This window comes from Carcharodon carcharias, chromosome 3, assembly GCF_017639515.1.
Source record: "Carcharodon carcharias isolate sCarCar2 chromosome 3, sCarCar2.pri, whole genome shotgun sequence".
NCBI lineage: Eukaryota > Metazoa > Chordata > Chondrichthyes > Lamniformes > Lamnidae > Carcharodon > Carcharodon carcharias.
Genome location: NC_054469.1, coordinates 69997170 through 70021104, shown reverse-complemented (window position 1 = coordinate 70021104; position 23935 = coordinate 69997170). Strand labels below are relative to the sequence as shown.

Sequence of the window (23935 nt, the reverse complement as noted above, 5' to 3'; positions counted from 1 at the left end):
AACACCAGCTTGCGCAGCTAAAGCTGCCGAGTTTCTCTCATGGTGTGGGCCTCCCCATTCTGAGTAAAATACCGTCTGCAGCGGGATGAGGCCCTTAAGTGAACATCAATTGGCTTCTTAAAGGCCCAAGGGCAGGCCTCCCATATCCCCTGTAAAATTTCAGGTTGGTTGGGGTGGGCAGGTAGTTGGCAAAAGACCACCCACTGGAGTTTACGTGACCCCCTCCGCCTTCAAACTTGCCAGCAGGAGTGTAAACTCCAGCCCTAAGTCCTCTCTCTGCTGTCCCTCATGTGTAAGACCCTCTGCAAACTGGCCTTGTATAATAAGCATAAAATCAGTTGTTGAAAACTTTGAAGGGTCCATTGCTTTGAGCCTTCACTTTGCTTGTTCAGAGGCCCGTCACAAGTACAGTCACTGATGACCCTTAGCCCTCTGTCATGCCCAGAAGAAGATATACATATATGCATAATATATATGTCTATATCATTCTGGTTACATTGTAAAACTATTATTTTTTAAATAAATTGACAAAGTCTTTACACTGACTGAAGCTTGACTAGCTATGGCTCACACAAAAGAAATTTCTAGCCTTCAATAAACAACAAGGCTTTTGTTATCTCTAAAGAGGCACTAATGCCCCCTGTGACTACAGAAATGAAATGTCAAGGAAATTCACAAAGACCCTTTACATTTCTCTGGCCAATGGAGACGATACACCTGCGAAGACAAAGGGGCCTTGAAACTGCTGTAACTCATTAATGGATACAACATTAGCCATCTCAGGAATCCAGATCAGGAATATACATCCTTTGTCCAAACAGTGGAAGAAGTGGGAGTTATGTCACATGAAACCCCCACCCCACCCCACTCACACCCCCAAGCTGCTAGAACCTGTGACATTGCCTTGTAGAGCTGAATCCAGGTGGTCTGCCATCTTCCATCTTTCAAGCAGCAGCAGAGAAAGAGTTCTGTCCAGGTTTAAATTGCCAGACCCTCATTTACACTGTTTTCTACTGGAGCATCTGAACTTCTGTACCAGTGCCTACTGCAAAACTGATTCATCTCTATGTGCTCCTCCCAATGTGGAAGTCAGTGCTAGTGGAAAAGTGGATCACCCCACATCAGCTTCAGCCAGCTAACCTCTCTGAGGGAATATACCATTGTATCTTTGATTCTGGAATCTGGTCTCACATGAAACAATTAATCTTATTTTGTCTGTGGTCTTTGCCCTATACTCCTTTCTCTCCCTTATCACGTGAATATACTGGGGGCTACATTGCGAACCCTCTTCCCACATTTTTGAGTGTGTGTAGAATAAATTGTTGTGGTGTCTTTGATGAATGGACCACAGGAGACTCAGGTACAGGTTACGATTGTTTATTCGAACACTTGCAAGGAGGGCACTATCTCAATGCAGCTTGAGACAGTACTCTGCTAAACTACAAGCATTCAACATATTCATACATTATTGGTCACGTACAAGAACGATTTCCAGATTCCAAACTTGTCAACATATAGGTTTACATTAAACGGACAAGTCTCTGGTACAAAGGTAACCCTACTTTCACCCAGGCAGAGACCTGCCTTCCTATCTAAGCTGGGACCATCTGTCCTTCCCCTATCTGTTGAAGAGCACACTTAATCTGTTATTGCCATCCTCTGACTCCAGTCTAACTCCCAGGACCTTGCTGGTGATTGCAAACCATGAGGGTGTACAAAATTCAGCATTCTCTCTGTCCCAGCCTGAACTTTAAATGTTAACTGCTTAGCAATTGTGGTTTTGCATGCTGGGATATTTTAAGTCAAGTCCCTTGACCATTACTGTATTCCTTTATTTCCCCCTAACAAAACCAACCCTCTTATTTTACCTTATCTTGAGTTTGCTATGAGGTTATTAATAAAGGATTGGATTAGCCCAAAACTGAAGGGTTGGGGAAAACACACCACCACTTATGAAGGAGGAAATCAAAACGCAAAAACATCTTTTTGTTTATGGGTGGGTGGTGAGCGGAGAAATCAGCTTTGTTTCAAATAAAACCCCCTCCTGTCCGTTACAAAAATTGGGAGCTCAAGTCCGTGATAAACCCAATTTGAATTTGACCAGAGCCCAAGTTAAGAGATGATTCGAATTTAATATAAAAGAGCCAACTGGAAGCTAAGAGGAAAATTCAGTGGCTGGAACATATTTTACAACACAAGTAATTTACCACAACAAATTCCACTTCCCTAACACTAAGAAAATGGCAATGTTTGATGCTCAGATGTTTGTTCAGCAAGGGAATTTAAATGGTGAAATTTTGGAAGTCCTTAGCACGGCTGTAGCTAGGGAGGTACAGTTAAAATTGCCCAGCAAGATCAAAAGAAATGAACTGATCCAGTCGTTGGTAGAATGTTTGGATCTCAAGTTACCAGTAGAGAAGTTAGATGTAGAGCTCAATCATGTCTCCGAATCCCCTCCCCTAGCCAGTTTCGAGCTTGGAAAGCTTAAATTGCAGCTAGAATTTCAGGAGAGAAAGAGAGAGTGAGAGAGAGAAAAGCTCAAGAGAGGGAGAAAAGGAAGTCCAGGAAAGAGAAAGGGAGAGAGAAAAAGAGAGAGCAAAGGAACAGGAAAGGGAAAGAGAGTTCCAGCTCATAAAATTGGAAATGGAGCTAGCAGCTCAAAGTGAGAGAGAGGCCAGACAACTGGAATTGGCATGGGAAAATCTCTCTCTACCCAGAGATCCCCCTAACCCAAAACCACTCTCTGAGGCCCTCAAGTATGCGAGATTCCTTCCCAAATTTTAAGAGAGTGATGTGGAGTTAGTTTTACCACATTTGAGAAAATAGCAGGACAGCTGAAATGGTCCTCAGATATCTGGGCATTTTTAATTAAAGGGCAGCTGTGTGGGAGAACCCAAGAGGTCTACTCCATGCTGCCTACAAATGTATCCCTGAATTATGAGCAGACCAAGGTGGCCATCCTAAGTGCCTGTGAGATAGTCCTGGAGGCATATCACCAACAAATCTGGAATGCTCGTAAGAAGCCCACACAAACCTACATCGAGTCCGAACACTTGAAGTAAATTGCGTTCAATCGATGGGTAAGATCCTTAAGAATCCCATGCACCTATAAGGGGTTGCGTGAACTAGTACTTTTGGAGGAACTTAACAATTGCCTATCCTCCAACCTGTGAATGCACTTAGGGGAGCAGAGAATCCTCACAGCTAGGGATGCAGCCATTCACAGCAGACAGCTAAGATCTCACCCATAGGCCCGTAAATTCAGGCAGACCCTTTCCCAAACCATACCCATGAGCATTGGAAAGATAAACAGGACAACATGGATAGGAAAGGTGCTCCACACAGAAATAAAAACACAAAAGAGTGCGCAAGAAGCCCTCCTACAACCCGAAAGGAGAATGCCCAGAGGTCAGTGTATTCTCAGTTCAACAAAATATGCCATTCCAGACCTGAATACTGGAGATTGCGAGGCAAACCAGTTGGCCTAGTAGGGCTTCACATGAGTAGTCCACCAATGGGTAGTGCAGCACAGCAGGCAGGGCCACTGGCTACAGAAGCATGCCCCTCAGAGAGAATAGCACAATGTGTGTCTGAGCCGGACAAAGTCCTAAAGAGCTTCCAGAGTTTTGTCCTTTCATGAACAGTGTCCCTCGATCCAACCGAAAATGTGAGCAAGTCCGTGGTACTCCAGGACACAGAAGCTACTCAAACCTTAATGTTGGAGGGAAACTTAAACTTAACCTTCAAGTCTTCCCTGAAGGCCAAAGCCCTGATCAGTGGAGTGGGAGGATGATCTGTGTTTGCACCCCCCATAAGGTCCACCTAGAGTGTGACCCTGTTTCAGACGCTGTTACAGTAGGAATTGTCCCTAAACTACTACCAGCAGGAATTTCCTCCTCGGGAATGATTTGGCTGGCAGCCAGGTGCTAGCCAGCAAAAGAAAAGAGGCCAAGACAAAGCAGCAGAAAACTGCAGAAGAGCAGAAAGCTGGGGAAGGTCCCGAGGTCCAAAAGGATGGAATAGCACCCACAGATCTCGAATGAGAGCTGCTCGAAGGTAGCAGGGCTGAAGCCATGCCAGTAAAATTAAAAGAGGTCCAGAAAAGGCCCCTAGAATCTGAAATAGATTACCCAAGTATCCCAGAATTAAATAGGGATCAGAGAGGTCCTACAGCAAGGAAAGAAATAGTGCAGGAGAAGCCCCATGTAGCCAAAAAGCCAGAAGGAAGGCAGATTATTAAGCTCAAAAGGGAAAAAGGGTAAGGGCTTGCCTGAAGTATGGCTAGCAGAAACCTTATTTCTGACATTAAATAGGGGCAAAGGAAGTTCCCAAATCAATGAGCAGATAGGGAGTGAGATGTGAGATACCCCCCGCGCCTGACTCCAAACAGAGGGAAGTCAGAACTCTAACACCGAACAGACTTTCCCATGCAAATGAATTTCAAATCCTCCCAAACCATCTAAACCTTCCCATATCCCAGGACTTGTGGATGCCCTGTCCCGGGTTTAAACCACAGAATGAAAATGCAGCAGGGAACTGCCATTCCCCCTGCTAGCTGTGTGCCTGGTGTTCCAGCATGGATGAGAGAGTGCCTGCATATCTCTTCACTTCTTATTCTTCTTTCCCTAAGATAACATATAAAAAAAATAGAATTAATTTTTTTCTCCGATCGCAGAGGCATGTCAAGCCCAGAAGACCTGAAGGATAATATATATAATATATATGTCTATCTCATCCTGGCTACTTTATAAAATTATTTTCTTATAAATGGACCAACTGAAGTCTGACTAGGGTTTTTTTATTATTCATTCATGGAATATGGAAGTTGCTGGCTAGCATTTATTGCCCTTGGTCAGAGGGCATTTAAGAGCCAACTACATTGCTGTGGGTCCGGAGTCACATGTAAGTCAGGCCAACAGATTTCCTTCCCTAGAAGATATTAGTGAACCAGATGGGTTTTTACAACAATCAACAATGGTTTCATGGTCATCATTAGACTTATTTAATTCAAATTCCACCACCTGCCATGGCAAGATTTGAAAACAAGTCCCTAGAGCGTTACCCAGGGTCTCTGGATTAATTGGCATGCAACAATACCAGTATGCCATCACCTCCCCTGGAAGAATCATCCTTTGTCCAAACTAAGGGGAATCAGTGGGAGTTATGTCACATAACCCCACCCTTACACCCCCCCACCCCACCATCCCCAGCCCCCCCCCCCACCACCACCCCCCACCCAAGCTGCTGGAACCTCTGATATTGCCTTGTAGAGCTGAATCCAGGTGGTCTACCATCTTCCATTAACAAAGCAGCAGCAGAAACAGAGTTTTGTCCAGGTTTAAATTGCCTGGCCCTTATTTACACTGTTTTCTACTTCTGTACCAGTGCCTACTGCAAAACTGATTCATCTCTATGTCCTTCTCCCATCATGGAAGTCAGCGCTAATGGAAAAGTGGATCACCCTGCATCAGCTTCAGCCAGCTAACCTCTCTACACCATTGGACTTTTGGTTCTGGACTCTGGACTTCATGAAGCAATAATTCTTATTTAGTCTGTTGTCTTTGCCCTGTATCTCTTTCTTTCTCTTACCCCATTTTTATTGTGTGAATGTATCGGGGGCTACATTGTGTACCCCCTTCCCGCATTTTTGAATGTGTGTAAAATAAACTAACCCTATGATTTTACCCTATCTCTAATTTGTTGTGGGATTATTAATAGAGGATTGGACCACCCCCAAAAACTGAAGGGTTGGGGTAATACTTATAAAGGGGGAAATCAAATATCAAAATACCTGTTTATGGATGGGTGATAAAAGGAGAAATCAGGGTTGTTATAAATTAAATTCCCTCCTGTCCATAACACCTCTTTTCCCTCCTGCCTGTGTGAGCAGACTGTAATGCGCAGCTACTGGAGGTGCCATAAAAGTGGTGAAATTGAGCAGACCCTCACCTTGAGGGGCCCCTCTCTACAAACGACCTTGAATAAAAGAGCTTCTTCCAATATTATCATCCTAAAGATGTGAGACCACCAAATGAACAATGCCTTGGGCACCCCTGACTTCACACTATCCCATGTACAAAGTGACCTGTGTGCCCTTGTACACCAGTCACTCAAAGTAAACATGCAGGTGCAACAAGCAGTTAAGAAGGCAAATGGTATATGTTGGTTTTGATTGCAAGAGGACTTCAATGGCCTCTATTTTTTATTTCCAAGTGTACTCTTTCTCTTCATCAGGTGATATCCAAGCAGCCTGGTTCAATGCCCCATGCCCAGTCAATGCCCAGGAGGATGGCCTGCCCTAGAGGTGGCAAGGACCTCACCCTTGCCCCTTTCTCTCACCACTGGTGAACTCCTGCAACTTATCAATCCAATGCAGTGAACCCTTTCGGTCAGTTGAAATCTTTCCCCTCACCTTCAACAAAGTTTGCCTATGTTCTGACTCACCTTCATTTCCATTCACACTTTCCCTCACTGGGTATAGTCACTAAGGGCTCCAGACTCCCAGACACTTCCCATAAAGCTCTGTTGGGTCTGAAGATGGGCCTTTTATTAGAAATATAGAAAATTGAAGCAGGAGTAGGTCATTTGGCCCCTCGAGCCTGCTCTGCCATTCAGCATGATCGTGGCTGATCCTCTACCTCAAAGCCATACTCCAGCTCTCTCCTCATACCCCTTGATGCCTTTTGAGTTTAGAAATCTATTTCCTTCTTAAATATATTCAGCGACTTTGCCTTCACAGCCCTCTGTGGTAGATAACTCCGCAAGTTCACTTCCCTCTGTGTGAAAAAGTTTCTCCTCATTTTAGTCCCAAATGGCCATATTCTGAGACTGTGACCCCTTTTTGTAGACACCCCTGCCAGAGGAAACATCATCCCTGTATCCAGTTTGCTCATCCCTGTCCGAATTGTATATGTTTCAATGAGATCTCCTCTCATTCTTCCAAACTCCAATGAATACAAGCCTTGTCGGTCCAATCTCTCCTCATATAAAATCCTGCCATCGCAGGAAACAGTCTGGTGAACCTTCACTGCACTCCCTCTATGGCAAGTATATCCTTTCTTAGGTAAGATGAAAATTGCATATAATACTCCACGTGTGGTCTCACCAAGGTCCTGTGCAGCTGCAGTAAGACATCCTTGCTCCTGTATTCAAGTCCTCATGCAATGAAGGCCAACATATTATTTGCCTTCTTAACTGCTTGTTGTATCTGTATGCTTGCTTTGTGATTGGTGTACAAGGACACCCAGGTCCCTTTGTACATCAACATTTCCCAATCAATCACCATTTAAATAATACTCTACCATTCTGTTTTTCCTACCAACGTGGATAACTTTACACTTATCCATATTATACTGTATTTTCCCACTCATTCAACTTGTCCAAATTGCCCTGAGGCCTCTTAACATCCTGCTCAACACTTACATTCCCACCTAGTTCTGTGTCATCAGTAAACTTGAAATTATTACATTTAGTTCCCTCATCCAAATCAGTGATATATATTGTAAATAGCTGGGGCCCAAGCACTGATCTCTGTGGTACCCCATTATTCACCACCTGCCTCTCCAAAAAAAGACCCATTTATTCCTACTGTTTCCTGTCTGCTAACCAATTCTCAGCCCATGCCAATATATTACCCCCAATCCCATGTGCTTTAATTTTGCACACTAACCTCTTATGTAGGAATTTATCAAAAACTTTCTGAAAATTCAAATGATCCACATCCACTGCTGGTCCTGCCTTATCTATTCTGCTAGTTACGTCCTCAAAAAACTCCAATAGGTTTGTTGAACATGATTTTCCTTTCATAAATCCATGTTGACTTTGTCTAATCCCATTGATATTTTCTAAGTGTCTTGTTATCACATCCTTTATAATAGACTCTAGCATTTTCCCTACCACTGATGTTAGGCTAACTGGTCTGTAATTCCATGTTTTTCCCCTCCCTCCATTTTTAAATAGTGGGGTTACATTTGCCACTCTCCAATCTGCCGGGACTGTTCCAGAAACTACAGAGGTTTGGAAGATGACAACCAATGTATCCACTATTTCCTTTAGTACTCTAAGATGTAGGTTATCAGCCCCTAGGGATTTGATGGCTTTCAGTCCTATTAATTTCTCCAGCACTGTTTTTTCAGTAATATTAATTTCCTTCAATTCCTCCTTCTCACTCGACCCTCTATTTCGTGGCATTTCTGGGAAGTTACCTGTGTCTTCCTCTGTGAAGACAGAACTAAAAGTAGCTGTTTAATTGCTCTGCCATTTCCTTGTTCTCTATTATAAATTCTCCTGTAAAGGACCTACATTTGTCTTCACCAATCTTTTTCTTCTGACACACTTATGGAAGATTTAATAGTCTGCTTTTATGTTCCTTGCGATTTGCTTTCATATTCTATTTTTCCCCTCTTAATCAATCTCTTGATCCTTCCTTGTTGAATTCTAATTCAATGCTCCCAATCCTCAGGCTTGCTATTTTTTCTAGCAGCTTTATATGACTCCTCTTTGGCTCTAATACTATTCCTAATTTATTTTATTAGCCATGGTTGGGCCACTTTTCCTGTTGTGTTTTTGTGCCTGAAAGGAATATATAACTGATGTAATACATATATTCATTCCTTAAATATTAGCCATTGCCTATCCACTGTCATGCCTTTTAATGAAGTCTCCCGATGTATCTTAGCCAACTCATGTCTTATACATTCATAGCTTCCTTTGTTTACATTTACGACCCTTGTTTTGGATTGGACGCAGACTGGGTGACCGCTTTGCGGAACACCTTCGGTCTGTCTGCAAGCATGACCCAGACCTCCCTGTCACTTGCCATTTCAACACACCGCTCTGCCCTCATGCCCACATGTCTGTCCTTGGCCTGCTGCAATGTACCAGTAAAGCTCAACGCAAACTTCCGACTAGGTACTTTACAGCTTTCTGAACTGAATACTGAGTTCAACAATTTTAGATAATGAACTCTCTCCTCCATCCCCACCCACTTTCCGATCCCCCTTTTTCCAATAACTTATATATATTTTTCTTTTCCCACCTATTTCCATTATTTTTAAATGTATTTCCATCCATTGTTTTATCTCTACCTTTTAGCCTATTTCGATCCCCCCCCCCACCCCACACCCACTAGGGCTATCTGTCCCTTGCTCATCCTGCTTTCTACCCTTAATGTCCCCATTAGCACATTTCTTAGATAATATCACCACCGTCGACACCTCTTTGTCCTTTTGTCTATGACATCTTTTGGCTATCTCCACCTATCACTGGCCCTCTATCCAGCTCTACCTATCCCACCACCACCTCGCCCCCCTCCCCTTAAACCAGCTTATATTTCACCTCTTTTCTATTTTTTCTTAGTTCTGATGAAGTCATTTGGACTTGAAACGTTAACTGTGTCCCTCTCCGCAGATGCTGTCAGACCTGCTGAGTTTTTCCAGGTATTTTTGTTTTTGTTCTAGATTTCCAGCATCTGCAGTATTTTGCTTTTTATCTTTGGATTGGACTACTTCACTTTGCAACCTAAGGAAGAATTCTATCATGTTATGGTCACTGTTCCCCAAAGGGTCCCTCACAACAAGGTTATTAATTAAGCCCTTCTCATTGCACAATACCAAATCTAGGATAGCCTGTTCCCTAGTTGGTCCCTTGATGTACTGATCTAAAAAACCATCTTGTACACACTCCAGGAATTCATCCTCCACAATATTATTGCTAATTTGGTTTGCCCAGTCACCCATGATTATTGTAGCATCCTTGTTACATCCAGTTCTAATTTCCTGTTAAGTACCGTCCCCTACCTTACCACTACTGTTTGGAGGCCTATTGAGAACTCCCACTAATGTTTTCCGCCCTTTGTTGCTTCTTAGCTTCACCCACACTGATTCTACATCTAGATTTTCTGATCCAATATCCTCTCTCACTATTGTATTGATTTCATCCTTAACTAACAATGCCACACCACCACCTTTTCCTTTTTGCTCATCCTTCCTAAATATCGAGTACCCTTGGATATTCAGTTCCCAGTCTCGGTCGCCCTGCAGCCATGTCTCTGTAATCACAATCATATGGTACCTGTTTACATCTATTTGCACTGTAATAAACACCTCATTTTCCGACTAGGCACTTTACAGCCTTCCGGACTGAATATTGAATTCAACAACTTTAGGTCTTGAGCTCCCTCCTCCATTCCCACCCCCTTTCTGTTTCTTCCCCCTTCCTTTTGTTTTTTCCAATAATTTATATAGATTTTTCTTTTCCCACCTATATCCATTATTTTTAAATATTTTTAAATCTTTTATGCTCCCCCCACCCCCACTAGAGCTATACCTTGAGTGCCCTACCATCCATTCTTAATTAGCACATTCGTTTAGATAATATCACCAACTTTAACACCTATGTGTTCTTTTGTTCTGTTGTCTGTGACATCTTTTGATGATCTGCTTCTATCACTGCTTGTTTGTCCCTACAACCACACCAACCCCCTCCACTTCTCTCCCCCCACCCAACCCCCACCCCCCCCCACCCCCCACATACCTTAAACCAGCTTATATTTCACCCCTTTCTTGGATTCACTCAAGTTCTGTCAAAGGGTCATGAGGACTCGAAACGTCAACTCTTTTCTTCTCCACCGATGCTGCCAGACCTGCTGAGTTTTTCCAGGTAATTCTGTTTTTATTTGCACTGTAAGTTCATCTACCTTATTCTGCATGCTCCGTGCATTCAGATATAGTGCCTTTAGACTTCTCTTTTCAACATTTTTACATATTTTTTTTGGACTATGGCTCTATTTGCTGCTAGCCCCTGTTTCCTCTGTCTTCCACTTTTAATTTTTACTTCTCTATCTTTCATTCCTATCTTTGTTTCCCTCTCTAGTGGCTCCTCACTCGGGTTCCCATACCCCTACCATGCATAATAGATGTGGGTCTGATCCAAGGCCCCTGCTTTTGAAAATGGCAGAGGACAGAATATGAGGCTGAACTTCCATTCACGCTGCTCAGTAGCCATTCTTTCTCCATCCAGCCTCCATTCTGTCCTGATTTGAGACAGGAAAATCCAGCCCATGGACTCTGCTTAATAGTCTGCTCGCGTATAAAGCAACACTTGTGAGCTCTCAACAACAAAAACATGCACAACCTTTAACATCCCTTTCACCTCCAAAGTCCTTGAACATGGTATCATCTCCTAAATCCATTCCCATCTTTTCTGGCACCCCATGTCTGAATCCCTCCAATTGCTGTGCCAAAGCAATTCTTATCAAAGTCAAAAATTACATCCTATGTCACTGTGTCAAAGGCAAACTTTCCTTCCTCATCCTTCTCGACCTTTCTGTCGCTTCTGACACTGTTGATCATGCCATCCTCTTCCAACACCTCCCCACTGTGGTCTAGCTGGGTGGGACTGCTGTCACTTGGTCCACTATCTATGCACTTGAAGTCAGAGAATCACCTACAATGGCTACTCCTCCCATTCCTGCACCATTACCTCTCGTGTCCCTCAATGGTCTATCCATGGCCCCCCTCCTATTTCTTATACGCTGCCCCTCAGCAACCACATCCAAAGGCACAGCCTTGATTTTTACATGTACACTGATGACACTGAGCTCTACCACACCACATCCCTCAATACTTCCACTATTGGTACACTATTTCAAAATTGTCGGACTGCTTATCCAAGATCCAGTACTGGGTGAGCAGAAATTTCCTCAATTAAATATTGGGAAGACTGGAATAGACTTTGGTCCCCGTTCCGAACTCCATTCATTAGTTACCGACTCTATTCCTGTCCCGGCATCAGTCTAAGATTAAGTCAAAAGCAAAATACTGCAGATGCTGGAAACCTCAAATAAAAACAGGAAATGCTGGAAATCCTCAGCAGGTCTGGTAGTATCAGTGGAGAGAGAACCAGAGTTAAGGGGCGGCATTTTCCATTTATGAGACTAAGTGTGGTGGCGGGTGGTGCCCGCCCCTCTAGCCAGGACGACGAGAGCTCGCGCCCGATTCCACGCTTGGAAGCTCATTAATTATGCACAGGTAAGGATCGGGCTGAATATCCTGACAAGTCATGAGCTGATTCATCTGGCCATCATCAGCTGGCGGGGTCATAGGTCCCAGCCCCACATTTAAACGCCAGTCCAACGCATACATCTCACTCTCTCCAGCCCACCTGTCTTCAGGACACGTGTATTTCAGCCACAAGAAGAAGGCCGAAAGACCCAAGAAGGCAACAGCACCTCGCTTCAGCTACCAGGCTCCAGGCCTTGATCAGAGGACAGCAAGTGCACAGGCATATCCTCTATCCCAGGGATGGCTCCAGGAAGCACAGAAGCCTAACGTCTCCAGCCTGGGAGGCCGTAGCAGAGCAGGTGAGCACGGCTGGCAACTGTGTCCAAAACACCATCCAGTGCAGAAAGAGGATGATTGATCCCATCCATTCTGCTAGGGTAAGTCATCTTCAACTCCTTCCAACCTCGAACTCTCATCATGGTATCATGCACTCAAAGAGCTACTCTCTTCATGGATCTCACACAACCATTAGCGGGGGACACATATCAACACTCATTCTCTCACCGAGATTTTCACATCACCCCTATCCCATCTATCATGTTGCTCACACTCCATCCTCTGGCCCTTCTTGGGAGGACTCACCACACACGGGACATAAATCTCACCCAAGCTCTGCTCCATCCCTTCTCATCACATACCTTTCTTTCTTCTTCGTACAGGCCAAGCTGGCACACAACAGGCACGAGGGAGCACAGGCCGGGGAAGGGGCGGCCAACATCATTGCCCTCACTGAGTTTGAGGAGCTGCAGCCAAATTGGCCGGGGAGGACAGGGATCACTCCTGAGGGGAAGGGGAGATCGGCCTCTCCCAGCAACCTGGAATGGATTACTGATCAATCACCTCTTCAAATCCTGACATTCACAGTGAGTAACATGCAGTCTTATATAGCTCATCTCATTAACTGAAACTCTATTTTCTATTTTCTAGGCACCGGAAGACTGAGGCCCCTAAGCCAGTTGAGCACCAGTCCCAGCCCCCAGACCACATCTGAAGAGGAAGCTCTGGAAGAACCGTCACAGCGTTCCCACGCATCCTCCACCAGGTCAGAGACACACACGTCAGTGAAGCACAGATGTATATTAGGCTCGGACTCACTTTCTGGGGAACATCTCACTGACACGTCCCTGCAGCAGTTGGAAGCAGTGACAGCGCAGGTCTCCGGCACTTGGAGGGCTGCTGGAGACCAACCACCCGCTCAGTCTGAGCCAGATGATGACCCTCTGGAAGGGGCTGCCAACTCAATGCTGGAGATGCAACAACAGGTGGCGTAACATCAGGCAGGGATTTGATAGTCACTCAGTGGATTAGAGTGAATGATGGAGGAGTCCGACCTGTTCTGTCTGATGTCATGGCTCCGACATGTGAGCACTCAAGGTCACCATGGGGAGGCTGGCGACCACCATAAAGACCTTGATCCAGCAGGTCTTGCCGGATTTGCGCTCAATCCTGCACTCCATGACCACAAACCCTGCTGAGCACCATCAAGATGTAGGCAAGACAGTAACAAGGCACCATCTCCTGCAGGAGTCAGGGTGGGGTCCTTGGGCACCCATAGGGAGGATATGCGTCATTCGGACACCTCCTCTCAGGACACTCCAAGGGTGTACAGTTGCTTACAGTCCCCTCTGCCTCTGACCCCATCCACTTCAGCTTCTCAGGCCACCGAGGGTGCTTCTGCCCTTGAGCAGGTGACCCTTATCAGGCCAGAGCTCTCCAAGCCAAGGGCCACCAGAGGATGTCTGCCAAGGGCATCACAGACATCAGGACATAGCGGTCAGCAGACTGCCTCCATCTCTGCTGCGGATGTCAAGGCTGCACGCAGGCATTGTAGTGGAGTTAGGAAAGTTAAGAAAAATTGATGTCATGTTTTGGTTATGGTCATGGGTGTGCTGTACATGTAAAGAAGTTGTGAATACATTTGATTCATAATTTGCAAGGAGGTGAAAAGTTACCAGGGGTAGGCAGGTATGTGGAGTTAAGGTTACATTCAGATCAGCCATGATCTTATTGAATGGCAGAGCAGGCTCCAGGGGCCAAGTGGCTTACTCCTGCCCCCAATTTGTATGTTCATATGGTTATGTGAATATTTTGGTCAACTGAAGGCATTGCGAATTTGTACATTTGAATCCTCTTATGCCAAGATTTAGCCATCATCCCACTCAGTGATAGTATCCCGCTGCAAGGTTAACATTCCTGTGATGTCAACCTCAGTTGGACTTGTCTCCACACCCTTGTGTGATAAGAAACACAAGAACATAAGAAATAGGAACAATAGCAGACCATTCACCCCCTTGAGCCTGCTCCACCATTTAATAAGATCATGGCTGATCTTCTTGTGTTTCGTTTTACATATTCCCATCTAACCACATAACCTTTGATTCTAAGATAAAAGCAAAAAACTGCGGATGCTGGAAATCCAAAACAAAAACAAAAATACCTGGAAAAACAGCGGAGGTGGAGGCAGCCTGCTGACTGTGACGCCCTGTCTGTGATGACTTTGGCGGGTGTCCTTTAGAAGGCCGAAACTTGGAGGGTCTGTTTTCGGGGTTCTGCTGTGTGGCAGTGGCACCCTCCTCAGCCTGTGAAGCTGGATCTGCAGAGGTCACAGGAAGAGGGGAGTCAGATGGGCCGCTCACTCCCAGAGTCACCTGGGTGGATGGGCCTGGAGTATGCATCTGCTGACTCTCCTCCCTATTGGTGCCCGAGGGCCCCTGGCTGAATTCGTGTGACAAAGGGGTAGCTGGCGTGAGATCAAACTGCCCCACACCCCTCTCGCGTACACTCTGTTCTAGGCCAACTATGGCATCGGCAATGGAGTTAAGCCCGTACATCGGTGCAGGAGTGACATCCTGGACCAAGGTCTCCATGGTGGCCGCATGCTGCCAATGTTGACCTCAGTTCGTTGGCATGCCAGTGCTATCACCTCAGTCTGAAGATGGACGGATTCCTCCATCGTGCCTTGCAATATGAGGAGGGCAGCAGACATCCCTTCCTGATGTTCTCAAGCTTGCCTTTGCAGCTTCAGCAACTGTGACATGACCGAATCCAGAGGCTTGTCATCTGACTCAGACTCAGCAATGTTCTGGCCTCCAGCAGTCCTCCGAATGCCAGGGACCTGGGAAGTCACTGCCTCTGCCTGCTGTGGATCAGAAACTGCGATGCGCTCACTAAATTGTGACCCCATGTCTATTCCAAAGCTAGGTCCCACCAAGGTACATGTCTCTGCGCTGGTGGAGGGTGTGAGTGAGCGCTATGACAGGACCTCAGGGAGCGTGCCTTCAGATTCCTCGGCAGAGGTTTCTTCAGAGCTTGATTGGAGGGTCTAGGTCATGGACTCTGTCATCTGCTTCCCAGATGTGCCTGTGAAAGCAAAGGGAGATAATTAGTTCATGGCAGTGCCCTGTGAAAGACGACACATCACTCACAGCATGGTTGTCTGATGGATGTTGCCCTGATGCACCCTCACTTGGTAGAACAGTGCCGACCTCACCATCAGCACAGGATCAGTCCAGATTATCGCCAGCCAGCTGGATGGCTCTGTTTTCAAATTCTGTCAGCACTTTGAATTCTGGCATCCCTCACCTGTCTGCAACAGGTTATAAGCCAGTTTGTCCTACATGGATAGAGATGGGGAGAGTGTATCAGGAAGCTTGCAGGGCCAAATGATAAGTATACCTGGCCTGTTTGGGTGGTGAGTGGTCCCACGGACGGGATGAAGACAATGACAGCGTGTGTGAAAGAGTGAATGGTGATGTCCCTTGCACTGGCACTGAGTGAGGGCCCTGTGGATGTGTGATGGGTTTGTGAGTGTGAGAGTTGGGGAGTGATGAAAAGAATGATTTACCCTGGCAGAACGGAGGAGATCATTCATCCTTTTGCTGCACTGGGTGGCTGTCCTGTTCTGCAGGGTGTTCGCACTGACCACCGCTGCCACGTCTTCCCAAGCAGGGTTGGTGACATCGCTACCCATCCTGCAGCCGAAGCAAGAGCAGAGCACATACCGGCAGGCCTCCATGGCACCCAGCTGTCGCTCAAGGGATCCGTCATTGAAGCAGGGGGCTGCAGTCTTTTTCCTTTGCTGGCCATGTCTCTTGGGCAGCGGTGGTGAACTGGTGGTGATGAGCGTTTTGCTGGTGGCTGCCTTTTAAAGATGGCAGCCGGCATGATGCAACGTGGCAAGTGGGCAAATGAAAGCCCGCCTGGCATGTAAATGGCGTATTTCGCACGAGTGGGTATATAATGAGACAGGCTCAGAATAATACGGCATGAAAACCCGCCATTTTCATTGGCAGGTAGGACTCCATTTTACCCGTCCGCTACCGTGCTTAGTGCAATTCTGGGAAAATTCAGCCCCATGTCTATGTCTGAATCATTTAGTTTGCTATCTGTAAAATTTAAAATTAAAACTGAAGGGCTTAAGTGGTTTTTACTTGTTTGAATCATTGACAGCTAATTCTACAAGCTTAAGGAAGAGAGAATTGTGGTTTCATGGATGTTTCAACTATAGCTTCAAATAAGCAAGAGACTAACAAATGACAATGAAACACTTGCTGGACATTTATAATATATATTCCTTTACTGGGTAAAAAATGCCATCTATGATTTAATGTGTCATGGTTAGTATTTTCAGTTAATTTAACAATATACATTAAAGGAATGTACTTACTGAATTGTACACTTAACTGTGAACAAAAATGGCTTGACGGATCACACTGTAATTTTCCAAAATGAAAATACTTAAGGACTTTTAAAAAGCGCTATCAGCTAAATCAGCAATCTTATGAAATTATAAAAATGTCCATCAATCTAACAATCTATCGATTGCAATAGGAGGACTATCTATGTTGCATCAGGTATGCATTCCATACCGGGTCTAGCACCTACTCCTTACCAGCCCATCTGACATCTTGGCTGCCATTATGCAGTGTTACGGGGCTTTAAATAAAAGCAGAAAAAATAGAAAATGAATAGTTTGTGTGGGAGGACTATAAAGTGTTGGAGGTGAACAGAGAAGAGGGAAGAAAAGGAGGCAGAAACATTGACAAAGGAAGCAGAAATAACAGAAACTGTGAGAGGCATAGAAAGAGAATGTTAGAGAAACACTTGCTGTGTGACATTCTTAAAGATTAATTTTGGTCTCAAAGTATTGTCACAGGAGCTCAATTAATTACGAGCAGTTGAGTTCAAAGTTTCTTGAAGGGTAGGTGTGGCTTTCTAAATAAATGTTTGCCTTCAATTTTAAGTAATAAATACTTAATTTAAAACATTACTAAGCTGCTGTTTTTAGAAAAGGTGGAACGAGTCTTGATGATTCATCGCATTGTCCTTATGCCTCTGGGATCTCAAGTCAAATTCAACCTCAATCTTTATGTTGCCTGTAAAAGTCCTTAAAAAGTATTTAACCCATTCCTTAGCAGTTATGAATCCATAACAGGCAAACTTTACTGCTCACTGTTGTACGAAACTGAAAGTTACAGACTGGGTTGTGTGTTGGGGCAGTGAATTGGGTTGGGAGGGGTTGGTTAAGTGAGATGGTGCAGGTGGAAGTTTCTTCTGTGGATGTAATGTTATTGTGTCAAATATAGAGAGAATATTTCTCTCTTACAACAATGCAAGATCTGAATTAGGAAGCATGGTAAAACTTAGCTGAATTTCAGAGTTTATCTAGCTCCAAAACTCACTTGAGGACAGAAGAGAGAATCAGTATTTACCTCTCAAAAGAGAATCTAAAAATTGTTGTCCACTTTCACTTATTCTGTTCAATGCTTCTGTCATTACATTTTGTTTTATGCACCTCAAGTGCCATAACCTGCAGAGCTACAGACCAAATGCTGGAAAATGGGGTTAGGCTGGGTGGCTTATTTTTCAGCCAGCACAGACATGGTGGGCCAAGTGGCATCATTCTGTGCTGTAAACTTTCTATGATTCTAATGGGATTGCAAGGCATGATCTTAGAGTGTCTATTCCTGCACTATGTTTGCACAGATGATATAATGGCCTGTAAGTTCCGTGCTCCCCAGTGTCAGATTTGGGGGGGGTACCCCAAAGATGCGCTGGGGAATCCCTCTGACAAGGGTTTGCATGGTAATTGCCAGAAGTGCACACTTCCTCTAGACAATTGTGCTGCACTGGGAACCATCCAAAAATGTGATTTAAAACGCAACTTTGATGGTTCCACCAGGATTATACCAATAGTTACCCAGGAAAAGTTAGAAGAATGAAAACCTCTTCTAACTTCTGGGTAACAATTGTAAAGACCCAGACTAAAACCCACGGGACATCCCACACCCCTGCTCCCCCCACCACACGGGACTCCTCCCATCCCCTCCCAACCACCCCATCCCCACTCCCCACCCCACCGACCTCAAACCCTGACCTCTCCCCACCCCAACCTCGGACATCAACCCAGCCCCCCACCTCAGACTCCCCGCCCAGACCTCGGACTGCTTGACCTCCAGTCCCCTACACCCGACCTCCAGACCGCGCCCCCCCTGCCCCCCCCCCCCCCCCCCCCCCCCGCGCCCCCACCCCCACCTGACCTCTGGACCCCCCGACCTCTGGTCCTGGACTCCCCTACACCCAACCTCTGGACACCCACCCCCTCCCGACCGCCAGACTCCAGACCCCCCCTGATCTCCAGACCTCTGGTCCCAGACTGCCTCCACCTGACCTCTGGAACACTATCCACCGCCGACCTGACTTCCAGACCCCCTCGATTTCTGGACCCTCCCCGACCCTATCTCAGACACCCTGATCTCAGGACACCATAACCCCCACCGACCTTGGGCCCCCCCACACCCAACCTCGGGACACTACCCCACCCCCCGCTGACTTTGGGACACCCCAATCCCCAAACCCTATCTACTTACCTTAGGCACTTACCTTCTCCCTGGCCTATCAATTCTCCTGCCCTTTAAACTTACCTGCTTTATGGCAGCAAGTGCTGTAAATAAGGGGGCATAGCCTCTTTGACTACACTGGATCTACACTTCACTGGGGCCTGTGAAGAGTCATTCGATGCAGGCCCCATGCAGCTCTGACGAATGGAAGTGTCAAAGCAATTTTCAACATCAGTTAACTGTGCATTTATTTCTTCTAATTTCTGGAGGCCAGCATTTTCCGACGCTAGTGGACCCATTGTTGTTGGCAAATTCATTTGGGAACTTTGTGCAATTTACTCACCATCTGGAATAAAGCACTAACTAATAGGAGATGAAGTAATGGATGAATCAGGATGCCCCGCCACTGAACATAGGAGGGACCAAGCCACCTTTTGTTGATGAATTAGGGTCCATTGCCTCTGACTGGATGCATTTCTCTGCTGGTCATGCATTCAGGCTGAAGAAGACTGTAAAAAATTTTTGCACCTTGTTCAGCAAAAAATGACCTTCAAACCACATCCTGTCCATCGTCAATGCCATTTATTTCAACCTCCAAGAACATTTTCTGCTTCTATAGCTACCCAAGCCCCTCCATAACTGAATCTCTTACCTGCACTTTTCTCACTTCTAGACTCAAATACTGTAATCTCTTCCATGATGCTTTCTCACCTTTCTACATTCAAATTGTCCAAAGTGCAGTTCTCATATTCTGTCCTCACTGTAAGGCCTGGATTTACACTCCTGAGTTAGGAGCATAGAGTTAGGACCCTTCCCAGCTCTGCAAACCTGACAGGGAAGAAATTAACTCAGAAGGTCGGATTTTCATTCTGAGGTGGTGGAGTTCCCTGGGAGTCAAGCCAGGTGACCCTGGAATGAATGCAGAGGATGCTGGGTGCGAGACAGGCTGGGCGGAAGGCCAGTCTCAGTGCAGCATCACTGCATTGAAGCTCAAAAAAAGACAAAAGCATAAAACAACCCTCCAGAGCTCATACACCCTCACCCTCCACACATTCCCCATGCCCCATCCATGCCACCTCATGCCCCCACTTACTACCCCCATGGCCCCTTATACCCTCCAAGCCAACCTATGCCCTCTGCCCAACCTATGGCCCTTTGTAGCCCCTATGCTAACTTGGTACCAACTCAATCCAACCCATGCCCACCCTCACCCTTTTCCCTTATATCTACCATGGCAACTCACCCAGTATCCACCATGGACAAACCGCAAGACCCATGCTGAGTTCGAGGGGGAAAAACTTTGCCCCCATTAGTGGGGAAGTGCAGGCGCGGGCCCAATCAGCGCCACAAATCAGGGGCATGCTGCCATTTTATGTGGGCGAGCCAATTAAGGCCCACCAACATGACATCTACCAGGAAGCACCTTGCGCTCCCTGTGCAAGTGGGGGGGGGGATTCCCTCAGCCGGGAGTGCACGCGTGCACAGATCGCCCTGGGGCTAAGTGCTGCGTCAGGGAGATCGGCTCATGTCACATGAGTTGGGACATGTCCATAGCTTTTATTGAAAGATTTGATCATTTAAATACCCTCATCAAACCTCATACTGTCCATGGATGAGATTTCATGCTTTTTCCAAAGCCCGCCAGGCTTAAGGTTGGATGGGCAAGTCCATTAATTACCTTAATTAGTTTTCCAATGGCCTCAATAGGCCGTTGACAGGTCGGCGGGCAAGCAGCTGACTCGGCTGTGCCCTCAGCAGCCTGAAAATGGAAATGATGCGGGGTAATGTCGGGAGTTTCACCCGACATCATCCCGTGTCATTTTATGCGTCAGCGATCAGGTCCCGCCCCCACTCACCAACCGGAAGGTCCTGTCCCAAGTGTCTATTGCAGACTTTATTTTTAAAAACTCTCATTCATAAAAATCAATTTATGAAAGTTACATTCCTTCAACTATATTATTCATTATAACAATGAACATTTTATTCAATTGCTTAATCCATTATAAAAACAAGCACTGAAATTCATTGACCCATTTCAAAGAGTCCATAAGCACTGTGATAAGAAATGGCTGTGGGTCATGCAGCCCTCATCCACAAATGTAGACCTAAGGCTATGTCAACAGATAGAGTGAAATAGTAAACAATCATTTTTTTTTAAACAGTCCAGGCAGCTTTACCAAAGAATTAAAATGCAGGGGTATTAAATGCCTTGACAGCTTAACAGCTCCCTTTCACAGTTCATCTGACACTTTTGACTATTGTTTTTGACAGTTCCAAAGAGATTCACTGTTCCAATAAGTTTATACACTTTTACACTCATTCATGTCTACTTTTAGAATTCTTAAAGGGCACCTTACCTCTACCAAAGGGCACCTGACCTCCCCCAAAGGGCAGCTGACCTCTCCCAAAGTGCACCTGACCTCCCCCAAAGGTGTAATAGGACCATATCCAAGAGGGTACCTTACCTCTCCAAACAGGTACCTGGCTATCCAAACGAATCAACAAAGTTCAAACCTGCTCCTACCAGGTCTAATCTGCATACTTTCAGGTACTTTTCACACCTAAATCACATGAGTGGAGGCAGCTGCTGATTTCTATGGGGAACTGACTGCATGAAATACAGATGTGCAAATCCTGACCTAGGACCATTCCTGCCCCCACGAAAATGGTAGAAGCTATGTCAGGGGTGGGACTTCGAAATTGAAGCCGCTTCCACCATGTTTGCCGTGATGGAGAGGCTCTCGGTCCTGGCTAAGATCTGGGCCTAAGCCTCGGTTGCCTGTTTTCCCATTCTTGATGACTTATATTGATTCCATTTCCCCAATGCATTGAATTCAAATTCCTTGGGCTGGATTTAGTCCGACAGTTGCAGCACTGGGAAATCGTCAGGAATCTGGCTTGGGTCCGTGGCTCTCGGCTGAACCTGATTACGAGGTGGCAAGCGGACTTTCCACCAGATGATGAGGCGGCTCTGATGTCATGAAGCCCGCATCCCCCGATGGCCGTGCAGGATCTGGTGCCATATTTAAAGATCAGGCAGTCCTATGTTAGAAGTGGAAATCATCCTGCAGGGTTTTTAAGAGAGCTCTGCAGTTTAAATCTCAAACATCTCTAACATGTGGCTTCAGCACAAAAAGACGTTCCAATGTCCAGGGAGGAAGATTCCTCCACTGTCACACACAAGACCATTCGGTGGTATCAACGGGTTTATTGCTGTCTAAGATGTCACACTCCAGCCCGCACATTCCTTCCAGTGTGTGAGGGTGAAGAAGGAGAGGGTGGATGATTCCCATGCTGCCACTACATTTCCAAAAATGAGAAAATGTGTCCAAGATCAATCCGGAGCCCTTTAACTCAGTCTCCTGGAAATCCAAATGACTTTCACAATCAGTCATGGAAGCCACAACTAAGTTACCAGCTTTCATTGAGTTGATTACTGAAGGTACAAGAGACACACGAGAGTTTCGCTAAATCAGGGATGCAGCATTAAATTGTGTTGATTTGCATTTAAATTATATGCAAATAGGAAATAAAGTATATCAATGGGCTTCCTACTGCTAATGGGTGAGTTTCCCATTTTGTTATCTTCCCACCACTAACTTAATTGTTTATAGTTTCCCTGCTGCTGGAAGTCTGACATGTGGCTTCCTGTGCAGTTCTCCATGCAAGCCCACCATCCAGCCCACTCCAGTGGGCTCCGCAAAATCCATTCTCTTGTCTTTGTCTTCAAATCCCTGCAGGGTTTCACCCCAGCCTATCCCAGCAACCTATAGTGGCCTTATAGCCTCTGCCACATCTTAGTCTTAAAACTCCTTTCTGTTTGTGCATTCCTCTCTCCTTTCATTGCCACAAGAGGTGCCAAGGCTCACAACTGCCTTCATCTTAGTCTTAGAAACTTCCTTCCCAAGCTAGCTTGAAAAGTTTTTTAAACTTATCTTTTTCACCAGCTATTTGGTCACTCTTCTTAACCTCTCACTAATGGCTTAGCATTTAATTCGTTACTCTCTCTCCCAATAGGCTTGGGCTATTTCCTATGCTCAAGACATTTTAATAAAACACAAGTTGTTGTTGGCCAAACTTGGTTAGGATAAAGGAATTGGCTGTCTAGATCATCAAGGTACCGAGCACATTGATAGCTATCCTTCATAAGCCCCTTTGCCATGCTGAAAATGCATATCTGTTATATATCTAATCCAGAAATTCAGATTTGGTTGACAGTGGCTAGGAGGTGTTGTATAATTGCTGAATACAAGGATAGGCATTCACATATCCAGATTCAGTTTTTATAAGCCTGAATTTCACGCCCCCCCCCCCCCCCCCCCCCCAGCTGCTAGTGGGATTTTTTGGCAGTAGGGGGTGTGTGAAATTGAAAGAACGAGATTCCCTCTGCATTCCTGCCCCGACCACACAGCGATTTTACGCTGGGGCAGGCAAGGCCTCAGACAGGAAGCCCACACTTGCCCCAGTTGAAGCCCTTAAATAGCCAATTATTGGCCATTCAAGTGTTGCGCCTCCATGTATAGGCTGGCGGGAGGATGTACCAGGTGTGGAGGAAGCCCCAAATAAATGGGCCTAGATCTCGGGCAGAAAAGGGCAGACACCTCCATCAGAAACCCCCTTCTGACTCTGTGCAACCGCCCCATCCTTTATGATTCAGTGGCTGCTGGGCCTGTACTCCAACCCTTTCACCCCCTTTGCACCATCACCCTGCCCCAGACCTTCCCTACCCTTCCTGCCCTGGGGCACCTCAAACTTACCGTGTCCTCCAGTCCCGAGACTTAGGCTCAGACATGTCGGTGCACTTCCTGTTGAGTCCACTGCAGCACTTGTTGCTGCCGGGACTGAGAGCTTCTGACCAATCTGATTGGCTGGTGGCTCTCTGAAGCAGGGCTTCCTCCCGAGTGAAGTCCCGCCTGCAGACAACTGGCGCTTATTCAAGTGTGAAACGGCTGTGAGGCACTGGGAGCTGGCGGGGGCTCTTCGGATGGTGGGAAGGGAGACCCCGCCATCCAAAAAAGTCAGGCCAGATTGACT

General features: G+C 45.9%; 1 long non-coding RNA gene across 1 annotated transcript; it reads right to left on the bottom strand.

Moving 5' to 3' along the window:
• Positions 1-2335: 2335 nt before the first annotated feature.
• Positions 2336-23714, bottom strand: LOC121275732. The gene is made up of 3 exons (XR_005942557.1): positions 23659-23714; positions 19245-19410; positions 2336-4625 (listed from the first exon to the last, which is right to left on the bottom strand). It is a non-coding gene; the product is annotated as an uncharacterized LOC121275732 (long non-coding RNA).
• Between the last annotated feature and the right edge of the window lie 221 nt (positions 23715-23935).